Below are 13,837 nucleotides of genomic sequence, written 5' to 3' on the forward strand. Positions count from 1 at the left end.
TAGGATAAATATTCTAAAACGTCTATCAGATTTTCACTGACAGCCCAAATTTAGTCTTGTTTTAGTCAAGACGACTATGTTTAGACATCTGTTTGACACATCTTCATTCAATCATTTTCTTTTCGGCTTAGTCCCTTTATTAATCTGAGGTTGCCACAGCGGAATGAACCACCAACTTATCCAGCAAATGTTTTACACAGCGGATGCCCTTCCAGCTGCAACCCATCTCTGGGAAACATCCATACACACTCATTCACTATGGACAATTTAGCCTACACAATTCACCTGTACCAAGTGTCTTTGGACTGTGGGGGAAACCCGAGCACCTGGAGGAAACCCACGTGAACGCAGGAAGAACATGCAAACTCCACACAGATACGCAACCTGACCCAGCCAAGGCTCGAACCAGCGACCTTCTTGCTGTGAGGCGACAGCATTACTTACTGCGCCGCCCAATTAGACATCTTTTAAAAAAATGCTTGCTTGGTTGTGAAAAATTTGTTTGAGTTTTTTTTTTACATTGTTAAGCATGAAAGAAGTTAGTTTGAAATACTGGAAACCTGTAATCATTGACTTCCATAATATTTGTTTTTCTTACTATGGAAGTAAATGCTTACAGGTTTCTAACATCTTTTTGAAAACATCTTCTTTTGCGCTGAAGGGAAGAAGGAAATTCATAAGGGTATGGAAGCACTTGATGGTTATTAAATTGTGGATGATTAATCCATTTTAATAAAAGGCAGAATTTGAGATATAAACTTATTTTTTACCCTCACAATTCTGGGAAAATAGTCTGAACTGAAAATGGAAAAAGTCTGAATTCTGGGTTTATTTCTCACAGTTGTCCCTCAGCTTACTTTTCCTTATTATTTTCTGAGAATTGAGTCTTTATTGCCTACAATAAGGAGTTCACATAAGATTTCTTGCCAGAGTTTACAGTATATATTGCAGTTCTTTTGCAATATTGTGAGACGTAATTCACTATTATTCAAAGTCAAAATTGTGCATTTATAGTAATTGCAAGATATAGTCACACAGTTTTGAGAAGTATAGTTCAAACTGTGAGGTGTAAATTCACAAGTGCGAGAAAATAACAATTATGAGATTAAAAATGTGGTAAAAACCAGCTTTCAAACTTGTGAACTGGGTCACTTGGCATTTTTGAGTTTGCATGTTCTCCTCGTGTTGTTGTGGGTGAATGAGAGTGAGTGTGTTGCAGCTGGAAGGTCATCCGCTGTGTAAAACATATGCTGAATAAGTTGGAGGTACATTCTGCTGTGGCAACCCCTGATGAATAAAGGGACTAAGCTAAAGGAAAATGAATGAATAAATAAATGTATGAATATATCAATAAAGTACTAAAACTCAATTGAAATGAATAAAATTTAAATAACCAATAAACACAAAAAAGCTAAAGGATTTTAACCAGTAAAAACTATGAAAACGATAAAAACTTAATATATAATATAAATACTTAAAATACTTTAAGAGTTTGGTAAAACAGGGGTTCTGTTGTAGAAGCTGGTCCTTAAAGGCACAGTCCACCCAAAAATGAAAAAACTGTCATCATCTACTCATCCTCCGCATGTTCCAAACCTGCTTAAGATCCTTTCCTTTGAACACAAAAGTAGATGTGTTAAAGTATGTTGGAAAGCAGAGGCCATCGACTTTCATAGTACATTTTATTCATTCTAGATTTCAACTTGCCGATTTCCAACACCTTGTTTTGTTTTCAATAGGGAAAAAATGGTTGATTAAATTTATTTTTTAAGGGAAGTGGTCGCAAACAATGTTTATAGGCTGAATTTAAACAAATTTAATTTAGTACTGCTCAACTTGTTTAAATTCAGCCCATATCAATTGTTTGCAACTGATTACCTTAAAAAATGTAGTAAATACGATGAACCATTTTTTCCAGTGTTGGGTGTAAGGAAATGGTGGAAAAAAAAATATTTTTTGGGTCAAACTAACCTTTTGAATCTGCTATCAACCTATAGAGCCTCAGACCAGACAGTATAATAGAGACAGCCAATAAATCTTTTAAGTTCTTATAATGAAACTTTTATAAATGACATCTTAAAACAATGACCAATTATAAAACAGTATAAGTATATAGTTGAGCGTCACGTTTGGATTTGTGTGTTGTGATGGAGAGCATGTATATGCGGATGGAGTCTCAGTCTCAGCACTCCAGATGGCAGCTGAAGGACTAAGACTGAACGTTCAGTGGATCAGGTTGAAAGAGCTTCTTTGATGAGTCACATGATATCTCCAGGCATCAAACTATCGGCTGGCACAGTGTTCTACTTTCAAACTGTTTAAAATGCCTCCTGCATTACCCTCTTACTGGCATCTTATTGTCACTTTTCCCCAAAAAAGAATTTGGAGTATTGATCGTCTAGAGGTTGTATTGAATTAAGCACTTTAAACCCAGTACTTACACATGCTAAAGTGTTTGCTCTTGCAAATGATTGAGAAATTATGTGTTAAGTGGGTCAACAGAGAGAGTACACTCTCATCCAGCTGAATGCATCGGGTGGATTATTTGCAGGGCGGCAGATGTTTGTCACTCTTGCTTATTTTTGCTTCCTTGGTTTCTGTAGAATTTACAGATAAAGACTCATCCCGGCACAATTAACTTTAAATGAGTTTATTCTAATAATAGGCGTTCATCAATAATTCACCAGGCCCTTCTCTGCGTATGCAAATTCAGATGTCCCTCGCCATGGCAACAGCTTGCTGTATTCTCCCAGTGCCCGGAGGTGCTGCTGGCGTCCTCCGCCAAACTCTTGCCTACTTCTGTCTCCCCACAGAGATCTGCTCTGCATTTCAGGAGCTTGAGAAACTGCTTTTGACTTAAAACCGAGTCTAGAGACTTTTTTTTGAGAGCATGTTTTGTGGGTAGTAAGTTTATCATGAGTGTGACATTATGTTGTTTAGCTTTGAAAGGAAACACTTTATTTGTAAGTCGATGTTCAGCATGAGGTGTTACTATCAGCAATGTAAATGTCTATTCTTTTGGATTTTACTGATTTTCTGTAAACCTACAAAAATAGTATGTGGCCGATTGTGCCAGTCTTGCTTATGCTTGTTTACACGTGTAACTCTAGAGAGCGCAGTTGCACCATTTTAGCCAATGCGTTTTTTAAACTTGATGAAATTTATGTTAAAATACATTTTTATATTAAATCTCAGATTAAAACATTTGTTTTGAAGTTAAAACAATTTAATATTTCACAATTTTATTTTTATAAATCCAATTCAATTAATTTTTTATTCCAATTGCGCTTTCACAATGTAGATTGTGTCAAAGCAGCTTAAAGAAGTTCTAATAAATTGAAACTGTGTCAGTCCAGTTTCCAGAGTTCAGTTTAGCTCAGTTCAGTTCAGTGTGGTTTAATTTTCACTACTGAAAGTCCAAACACTGAAGAGCAAATCCATCGATGCCCAAATAATCCATCGATGTGTTTCTTTTCTTTTTTTTAACAAAGTATGCATTACTATTGTGATTTTTATATTATTTAAAATTTTCATATTGTTTCATGGATGTGTCATAAAGCTATTTATGATGTAAAATATAAATTCTATATAAATTAAATGATTTTATTTTCAAAATCGTCTATTTCCACAAAAATAATATTTAATAAATGATAATAAGTCATGCTTTGATGACCAAATCTGCATTTTAGAAGGATTTCTGATGGATGTTATATATTATGATTTTTTTCTAAGAATAAACTACAATTTAATATATATTAAAAATATATAAAAAGCAAATATTTGATTGTAATAATATATTTTTTATTTTATTAATATTTCCCCCAATTTTCCATTAAATAATTGTTGCTTCTGTGAGCAGAAGAGACTCAAAATAGAGCTGCATGATATTGGAAAAAATACACATTGTGTTTTTTTTTATTTTGCTATATGTATTGCGAAATTAATAAATCATTTTACTAGATGAGCTGAATAAATGTTTGTAAAGAATCTATAATTTTAGATGGTTCTATAGGGGAGTGAATCTGCATAAAGTCTACAAGCATGTATAAATTCAATAAAGAAAAATATGCTTATTAAATAAGCAGTGTTGTATTGTTTTTTGAAGAGTCAGAATATATTCAGGTATACAGTAATTGAATAATCAAATATAAAATAATACTGCATAGTCTTCGTTTTATAAACTGTTCAATAAAATGAATTGTTATTAATTTTTCAACGCTAAAAACGATACATTTTCTTATGTCTGAATGATTTTAAAACCCATCACAGTCATAGGCCTCAAAAACACTTGTGAAATGATGACTTATAATCCAGACTCAAAACTGCATTAGTTGTGATTGAGCGATATCGATCTTAAAGTGGTATATTGTGCAGCCCTACTCAAAAAAATATAAATATTTTCAAATCTTACATCCTAAACATTTGAAATATGTCATAGTTTGTGCAAAATTGGACATCTTTAAGAAAGAAAACTGCAAGGTTTTTTATTTTTTATTTTACTTTAAACAAAATATATGAAGTTTATTCTCAAAACTGCTCTACTTTTTTACCAAAAACTCCAGCTTTTTTACCACCTAATTTAATTGTGTACACAAACGGATCTCTTTTCCCCATTTTATTCACTTTAAATTCTAATGGAACCAGTTTTATTAACTAAGCATTACGCAGTATTACAGGGTGTGACTAACCCAGATTCAAGAAAAAAAAAAAAAAAAACACTAATTGTATTTTTCTTTTTTGTGGCACACAGTATATCTATTCTTCAGTGTACATGTTGGTCCTTTTAATACAGAAAACGCCTATAAGTGAACACACAGTGGGCTTGTATTCCTCATGTAGGGTAACAGTGGAAAAAATCCCTCATGAGGTGTGGACCATTTCTGTTTCTATTCCTAAACACAAATGAGCGTCAGAAGGTAAGGGTGCACTTTTTTAACAGGCGTTTCTCATTAAGTCTCTACGGGGTTTTACACATGATGCAACAATTCCCATTGCATACTCTGGATTGAGCATTTCTCAACTGTTACTTAAAGGGATAGTTCACACAAAAATGAAAATTTACTCACTATTTACTTACCTTTAAGTGTTTCCTACACTCAAATATGACTTTTGCTTGTTGTATAAACTACTTTTTTAGAATAAGTTGAAACAATACACTTCTTTTTTTTTCTTTTTTTTTGCGAGATAACTTAATTGTTTTATGTTCAATTTGTAAAAAAATTATTAAGTTAACTTAATCGATTGTGTTTGAATGGAAGAATTGTGTGGAACCTAGGGTTTTTAACAGTGTAAACAGTGTTTTTTATTTTTTTATTGCATAACAAGAACAATAGCATACAAAATTGAGAAATACAATACTAACAATTTTTTTTACATTAAAGGAACATAACAATAGAGAATAAAAACAAAAAAATAAATAATATTATAGGCGATATATAAATGACAAGAAATTAGAAGAAAATGATTCCAAAATGGGCGAGGCAGTGGGTAGTGCTGTGACCTCACAGCAAGAAGGTCGCTGGTTTGAACCTCGGCTCAGTTGGTGTTTCTGTGTGGAGTTTGCATGTCCTCCGGGTGCTCCGGTTTCCCCCACAGTCCAAAGACATGTGTTACAGGTGAATTGGGTACGCTAAATTGTCCATAGTGTATGAGTGTGTGTGTGGATGTTTCCCAGAGATGGGTTGCGGCTGGAAGGGCATCCTGTGCATAAAAACTTGCTGGATAAGTTGGCGGTTCATTCCGTTGTGGCGACCCCGGATTAAAAAAGGGACTAAGCCGACAAGAAAATGAATGAATGAATGATTCCAAAATCGCATACATCCTTATACCTTTTTTAAAAATGTTTTTTAGGGTTTCGATATACTGTATAAGATCAGTTTTAAACAAATAAATGTTAGGTTTATCATTGGACTATTTTTGTTTGTGTACATGGTACTTTCGGATATAAACATTAAATTTTAAGTTTTTGAGAGTTAAAGTTTTGAGAGTTTTTAAGTTAAACATAAGTTTTTGCTCCAGAGTTTTAGAATTATAAAAAATCTTTACAGGAAAACTGATTTTTTATTTATTTTGTAAATTCAAATATAAGATATTCAACATCTAATCAAAACATTTGGGTATATGTACGTTGTGCATTCAAAAAACAGGTGTTTTATCGATTCTAATTCACAGACAGTGTAAACAGTTTGAGGTTTTCTTATGTTTGGGTTTTTCTTTGTTGTGTTGGACAAAATAAGATATTTTAAATAAAGCTAGAAACCCTCTAACCATTGAACTCCATAGGATTTGTTTTTCACATGATTTCAATGGTTACAGGATTCCAACATTTTTCACAATATCTTCTTTGTAGTTCAACACAACAAAAACATCTCAAACCAGTTTAAAAGCAATTACTTGATATAAAAAAGTAAGCAAACTTCATTCATTCATTCATTCATTGACTTTACAGCTTAGTCCCTTTATTAATCAGTGGTCACCACAGCGGACAGAACCGTCAACTGCATATATTTTTTACGCAGCGGATGCCCTTCCAGGCACAACCCAACACTGGGAAACACCTATGCACAATTGCCAATTTAGCTTATTCAATTCACCTGTACCACATGTCTTTAGACTGTGGGGGAAACGGGAGCACCCAGAGGAAACCCACATGAACACAGGGAGAACATGCAAACTCCACTTAGAAATACCAACAGACCCAGCCGGGACTTGAAGCAGCAACCTTCTCGCTGTGAGGCGGTCATGCTACCCACTGCGCCACCATGACGTGTAAGCAAACTTGTTGTTTTACAAACATTATTATTAAAATTATAAAATTATTATTATGTATAATTGTAATATATAATTATTAAATAACTGAGCTATTAACATGTTTGTAAAAAATTAACCAACTTAAAAGTTACAGTGGGTGTACTTACTTTTATAAATAAAGTCAACTTATCGCCTTTCAGGCAACGGGTTTACTCACTTTAAGTAAACCAACACAGCTTTTTACTGCCTACACTGAAATGATGTCTGCAAAATTATTGCAAACAATTTATATGTGTTGAATTTAAACAAATAAATTAAATTTAGTAATGTTCAACTTAATTTGTTTGTTTAAATTCAACAAAAATTAATGGTTTACAACCACTTAACTTAAAAAAAATGTAAATCCAAGGAATCATCTTTGATTTTTTTTTTTTCAGTAAAGTTACTAGTGAGTAAATAATGGCAGAGATTGCATTTTTGGGTGAACTGTCCCTTTTATAACAACAAACCACATGTGAATAATTTCATTCAAACAACAGGTAACACTTTACAGTAAAGTTCTATTAAACAATGAACCATACATGTATTACAGTGTTTATTTATCTTTACTATTGTTATTATTGAAAATGTTGTTCATTGTTAGTTCTTGTTAACCATTAATTTAAGTAATACATTAGTAAATGTTATACTACACTGTAAAACAGTCAACTTTATCAAATAAACTGAGTGTAGTTAACTCAAAATTAACTGAATGTCAATTCTACACATTTGAAAATAGTTTTGAACTCAGTGTTAAAGGTAATGAGTTCATTAAATACCTCATTACTTCAACTGAAATGTAGTAAGATCACAGTACTCAAGTAGATTTGTTTTTTAACTAAAATGGTTTGTAGCAATTGGCTTCCTCAAATAGTTTGAGTTCTCTTCATTTATTGAGTTTTACTGTGCTCAGATTGCTTCATTTACTCAAATAGATTAAGTTCACAGTACTCATTAGGATTAGTTTTTTTTAACTCAAATGGTTTGTTGCAATCGGTTTCCTCAATCGGTTTCAGCAGTGGCGCAAAAAGGGGGTATGCAGTGTATGCGGCGCATAGGGGCGCCACACATGGGGGGGGGGGGGCGCCATTGTGGCAAAACTATTTTTGAAATTATGTGTGTTATTATACATATTAAACAAAATAAATGCATATTTTTGGTTGAAAAAAATGTTTATCATGCATTTTATATGAATATACAATTGTATTTTATTGAATACAAAATTATACCACTCCTCCCTCTTCGTTGACCTTTTGATTGATCCGTTGCTCGGTTATCCGTTGTTAATATTAGTAAAATGAATTTAAAAACTGAGTAAATATGGAATATGGATTCAGTGTGGGCCTACTGAATATGTTTCAGACAAAATAGAAATTAATATTTTGATAAAAAAATTCCCCTATATAAATTTTATATATTTGATTATAATGATTCTTAACCCTGGTTTAAACTGACACATGAACAAATATTCAGAATATTCACATTTTTTGGAACTGAGATGTTTATTAATACTATAAAGATCGTTCGAGGTTACTAAAGTAACCCTTCGTTCCCCGAGGAGGGGAACGGAAGCACTATAAGTGGATTTGATTTGTAAAATCCACGCATTGGGAGGTTCGGTTCAGAAGCTACTCGTCTGAAAGAGTATTGAACGGGCCAATTAAGAATGAATTGGCAGCGCAAGCCTGCGCAGGTGAGCGGCATAAGCAATCAACTGAGTATATAAGCTCACCTGGCGCCAGCAGACGCTATCCTTTTTAAGCTGAAGAGACTTTCAACAGCTAAGGGACAGTCATTATGGCGACGGAGTATAGTGCTTCCGTTCCCCTCCTCGGGGAACGAAGGGTTACTTTAGTAACCTCGAACGTTCCCCTTCGGGGGGAACTTCAGCACTATAAGTGGATTTGATTTGTAAAATCCACGCATTGGGAGCCCATTGAAAGCGCCATAATGACTGCACCTTACCAACACCCCCGATGAGGAGATAGTCAAGCAAGCGTGACGCACCCGCATCATGGGGGGCGCGGTCCTCCAACGTGTCCCTGGCCCTAATTTATCCTACTTCAACAGAAGTTTTACGGATTTAGATATATTTTTTGGGAAGTCGTGAGCATCTAGATAATTCTAGGAAAATACGACAGTACGTTGGGAAGCGTGCAATCCCGATAGGGAGGACGCTGCGGAGGCCATCCGTTACCCAAGGGGGGATAGATGGCAGAATTTACATATGGACTAGCCCTAAAAAGGGGGAGTACGCATAGCAAAAGAGTGGTTAGCGGGGAGGGAAGACACGGGTCCGCCCAGGGGGGGGACTTAACCGTGGCGGAATAAGCATATGGGATCGCCTAGTGGGGATCACGCATAGCAGGCACCTTTACCCAAAACGCGGGCTGACCAGCGGGCAGACCTACAACGTAGTGGGCCAGCAAGTGACTCCTCCGCTGAGTCAGTGCTGGGGGCCACGGAGGAATCTGCAGGGCTCACCTGACGGGGAACTTTACTGACAGATAAAAAGGCGCACGTATCTCCGTGTTAGGGAAAATGGCGCAGCAAGCGTGTTTCAACACCCTACCGAATTGTTTCCTCAATCACCAAGGGTTACCTAATACCCTTGAGGAAACCGGCTCCACTCGCAGATTGTAAAACCTTGCAAATGTGTTGGGTGTCACCCAGCCCGCAGCTCTACAGAAGTCTGTTAGAGGGGCGCCGCGTGCGCGCGCTCGAGAGGATGCGAAACTCCGAGTGGAGTGCGCACGCGCTCTCGGGGGACGCGGCTTATCTCGGCTCTAATAGTGAAAGAAGGCATCCACAATCTAGTGGGAACTTATTTCGGTACGGCACTTCCCTGCTGCCGACCGTTATAACAGACGAAGAGCTGCTCAGATGATCTAAACTCTGAGTGCGGTCCGGATAATACGCAAAACGCGAACTGGACAATAAAGAAGGGCTGGGTCTGCCTCCTCCGAGGGCAGCGCTTGCAGGCTCACTACCTCGTATTAAAACGGAGTGGTAGGAACCTTGGGCACATATCGCGGGCGGGGTCTCAGGACGTGAGAGAAGCCAGCCCAATTACAGGCACGAGTCACTGACCGAAAAATGCCTCCGGGTCCCCGACCCTCTAATCGATATCAACGCGACCAGCAGAGCTGTCTTCAGGGACAGAAAGATACTGAGTCGAGGATCGAAGGGATCTGACGCGGCTTGTGTAGCGAGGGCGAGATCCTAAGAGGGCATGAGAGGGGGCGGGATGGATTAATTCGCTTAACGCCCCTGAGGAACCGGATGATGAGGTTATGCGTTCCCACGGTGCTGCCAGCCACCGCGTTATGAGAGCGGAGATGGCAGCCACGTAACCTTGAGTGTGGAGGGCGACAGCCTGCTCTCCAGCTTCTCTCGGCGTAAAGAAAGCACAACGCTGATCTGGCAAATTACGGGGGTCTTCTCAGCGAGAGACACACCATTCAGTGAATAGACTCCACGTCAGGGCATAGGCGCGCTCGGGGAGGGTTACCTAAGTCTTCCTCGCGTCTAAAATCTCTTCAAAGATCGGCGAGGGTGCCAGGTGGTGCCCTGTCCCTGAGAGAGTAGGTGCTCTCTCGAAGGGACTGCCAGGGGAGGGCTATCGCGAGGGAGAGCTCTGACATCCAGGTCCGGTTGAGCCAGAGGGGCGCAACCAGCAACCTGTTCCTCGTCCTCTTCCTGACCTTGCACAGTAACTGCGCGAGCAGGCTCACTGGGGGAAACGCGTATTTGCGCGTGCCCCGAGGCCAGCTGTAAGCCAGTGCATCCGTGCCGAGAGCACTCGGTCAGGGAAAGAACAACTAGCAATGAGCGATCTCGGGGGAAGCAACAGATCGATCTGGGCTTCCCCGAATCGCGCCCATATCAGCTGAACAGACTCGGGGTGGAGTCTCCATTCTCCAGGACGCAAGGCTGCCGTGAGAGCGCATCGGCTGCACGGTTGAGCTTGCCTTAATATGAATGGTGTGCAGCGATTTCAGCCGCGGATGACTCCAGAGGAGCAGACGGCGGGCGAGCTGAGACATGCGGCGAGAGCGCATACCCCCTATACGGCTGATATACGCCACCACCGCCGTACTGTCCGTCCTGACCAGCACGTGTTGCCGCTCCAGCACCGGAAAAAAACGGTGGAGAGCGAGGAACACTGCCAACAGCTCCAGGCGATATGCCAATGCAACTGGGTACCTTTCCACAGGTCCGCAGCCGCATGCCCGCAACGCACAGCCCCCCAGCCCGTGTTGGAAGTGTCTGCTGAAACGACAACAAGACTGGACGCCTGTTCTAGAGACACCCAGGCCTGTAGGAACGAGGGGTCGCTCCAAGGGCTGAGGGCGTGGCGACACAGCGCAGTAACAGAGACTCGGTGTGCGCGCGCGTGCCATGCGCGTCTGGGGACTCGATCGTGAAGCCAGTGCTGAAGTGGTCTCATATAGAATAATCCGAGCGGCATGAAGCGGCTGCGGATGCCATATGCCCCAGGAGCCTCTGAAATAGTATCAGTGGGACCACTATTTTACTGTCGAGCTCTCTCAGACAGTACAGCATCAGCTGAGCGCGCTCTCCGGAGAGGCGCGCTGCCATGGTGACCGAGTCCAGCTCCAGCCCGAGAGAAGAGATCCTCTGCACGGGGGCGAGTTTGCTCTTTTCTCGGTTGACCTGAAACCCCCACAGGTGGAAGTGCCAGAGCACTTTGTCTCTGTGCATAATCAACTGCTCCGAGAGAGGGCAAAAATCAGCCAGTCGTAAAGAAATTGAGTATGCAGATGCCCGCGAGCCGAAGGGGCGCTGAGGCACCCTCCGCGGGCTTGGTGAGGACCCGCGGAGACAGAGAGAGCCCGAAGGGGAGGGCTTTGTATTGCCAAGCTCGACCTTCAAACGCAAACCGCAGAAACTGTCGGTGGCGAGGAAGAGTGGAGACATGGAAATACGCGTCCATCAGGTCTAATGCTGCAGACCAACCCAGAGGACGAACGCACCGGAGGATGCGCTTCTGCGTGAGCATTCTGAACGGCAGCTTGTGCAGGCAGCGGTTCAAAACGCGCAGATCTAGGATTGGCCGTGACCCACCGCTCTTTTTGGGCACGATGAAGCGTGGGCTATAAAACCCACTCTCCATCTCGGCTGGAGGGAGCTGCTCGATTGCATCCTTCGCCAGTAGGACAGCATTCTCCTCTCGCAAGACAGGGGATCCGGGAAGCTCGCGGGTCCCACGGAAAAGCTGGAGGTGAGATATTTGCTCTCACTCCAAACCCGAGCTCCGGAGGAGAGGCTCGAGGGGTGGGAGAAAGGAGACCGTCCTCCCAGCGCTCGTGAGCCACTGGCGAAACGCACCGAATCTGCAAGCTAGAAAGCATAGCGTCCCAGACTGGCAGATTTCGGGCTGTCACATCTGGGGAAGTGAAAAGTGCCCTTTCATAATGTTTTCATGGCAGTAAAAAGTGCCTTTGGAAATGGGGCCCCGCCCTCCAGCTGGGAAAGAGCAAGTTTCCTCTTCTCCAGATGGCCTGTCCCAGGGGCGCTTCGCGGTCCGTTGCCGGACTTAGCGGCGTTCTGGGCAGGGGGGCTGCCTGCTTCCGAGGTGCCCGACGCGCTCGCTTCGCCTGAGGCGTGTGCGGGGGCGGAGCAGCTCTCGTAGGCGGGCGCCTTCGGCGAGGAGCAGGTATGAATGGCACGGCGGGCGGAGCGGGCTACGGACCGCCGATAAAACATCACCTACCAACTGCTCTCTCACCGCCTTGAATTCCTGGGTGAATTCACAGACAGTGTCGCCGAACCTGGCTGGGGATATGGGGAAGTCAAGAAAGCGGACTTTGTCGACTTTGCGCATATCAGCCAGGGGTGGCGCTCCTGGACCACTAATGTGGACATCGTCCTCCCCAACGCACACGCAGCGGACTCAGTAGTCCGAAGAGCTAAGTCGGCGGCGGTGCGAAGCTCGTAAGCCTGGGTTGGACCCACCCTCGTGCAGCTCGGCCAGCGCCTGCGCTTGGTAGCGCTGGTAGGTGGCTATCGCATGCAAGGCGGAAGCAGCCTGGCCCGCGGCTATGTAAGCTCTAGCTCCGAGGGAGGTAGATAACTTACAGGCTTTGGATGGGAGACGAGGCGGACCCCGCCAAGAAGAGGCGCCGCGCGGATTTACCGCCATCGCGCACTCAACCTGAGGAATCGCCACATACCCCCTGGCTGTTTCACCGTCAAGAGTGGTTAGGGTGGAGGAACACGCAGCACGAGCAGAAAAAAGTGCTTTACAAGACCGCGTGAGCCTACTGTGCACCTCCGGGAAGAAGGGAACGCCCCTCTAGTCGGTCCGGCCGCGGAGCTGGGGGATAAACCATCTCCAACCCACGGCCGAAGCAGCCCGGGAAAGCACGGCTAACATGTCCGTTTCAGGATCCGTAGTGACAGCGCTCACCAGCCCGAAGGGGGCGAGCGGGTCTGGATCATCATCGGACAATGAAAGCCCACCCTCCGATGCCGCGGTGGACATCTGGTCTCCGGTGTCATCGGGCGTAAGGGCTACCATCTGTTAGACGGATCGCTTCCCCCGCCCGAAGCTTGGATGGAGCGCTTAGAGGAGCGGGAGGTCCGCGGGCCCGTGGGCGACGGATTATCTCTCGCTGAAACCCTCAGATCTGCCCGAGTGCCCGCTGCAGAGCAGGGGACAACTGGGGTGGTTCACCCTTTTGCAAAGGCTAACCGCGATCTTGCGCAACAGTCATGGCATCGCAATGACGACATGAACTGCCCGCAAGCAGCGCATTAACATGCTGGACCCCCAGACATGTAACGCAGTGCCCGCGCCCATCATCCGAGGACAGGAAACCACCGCATCCAGAAACGCACAGTCGGAGCGCCGTCCTGATAAGGACGTGCTGCACGACTGTGTTGCTCTTTCTGTGAAGTTTGCAACTTTATACGCACCGCTCTGGAGGACCGGACCCAAAGAACGCCAGACAAGGGAGAAACCCAGCTCGACTGTCTGCCACTGCGTGTACACACTCTGGACCGGGAGAATGCTCTCGTTCGC

The sequence above is a fragment of the Danio rerio genome, chromosome 15 (genome assembly GCF_052040795.2).
Source record: "Danio rerio strain M-AB ecotype USA chromosome 15, GRCz13ab, whole genome shotgun sequence".
Taxonomy (NCBI): Eukaryota; Metazoa; Chordata; class Actinopteri; order Cypriniformes; family Danionidae; genus Danio; species Danio rerio.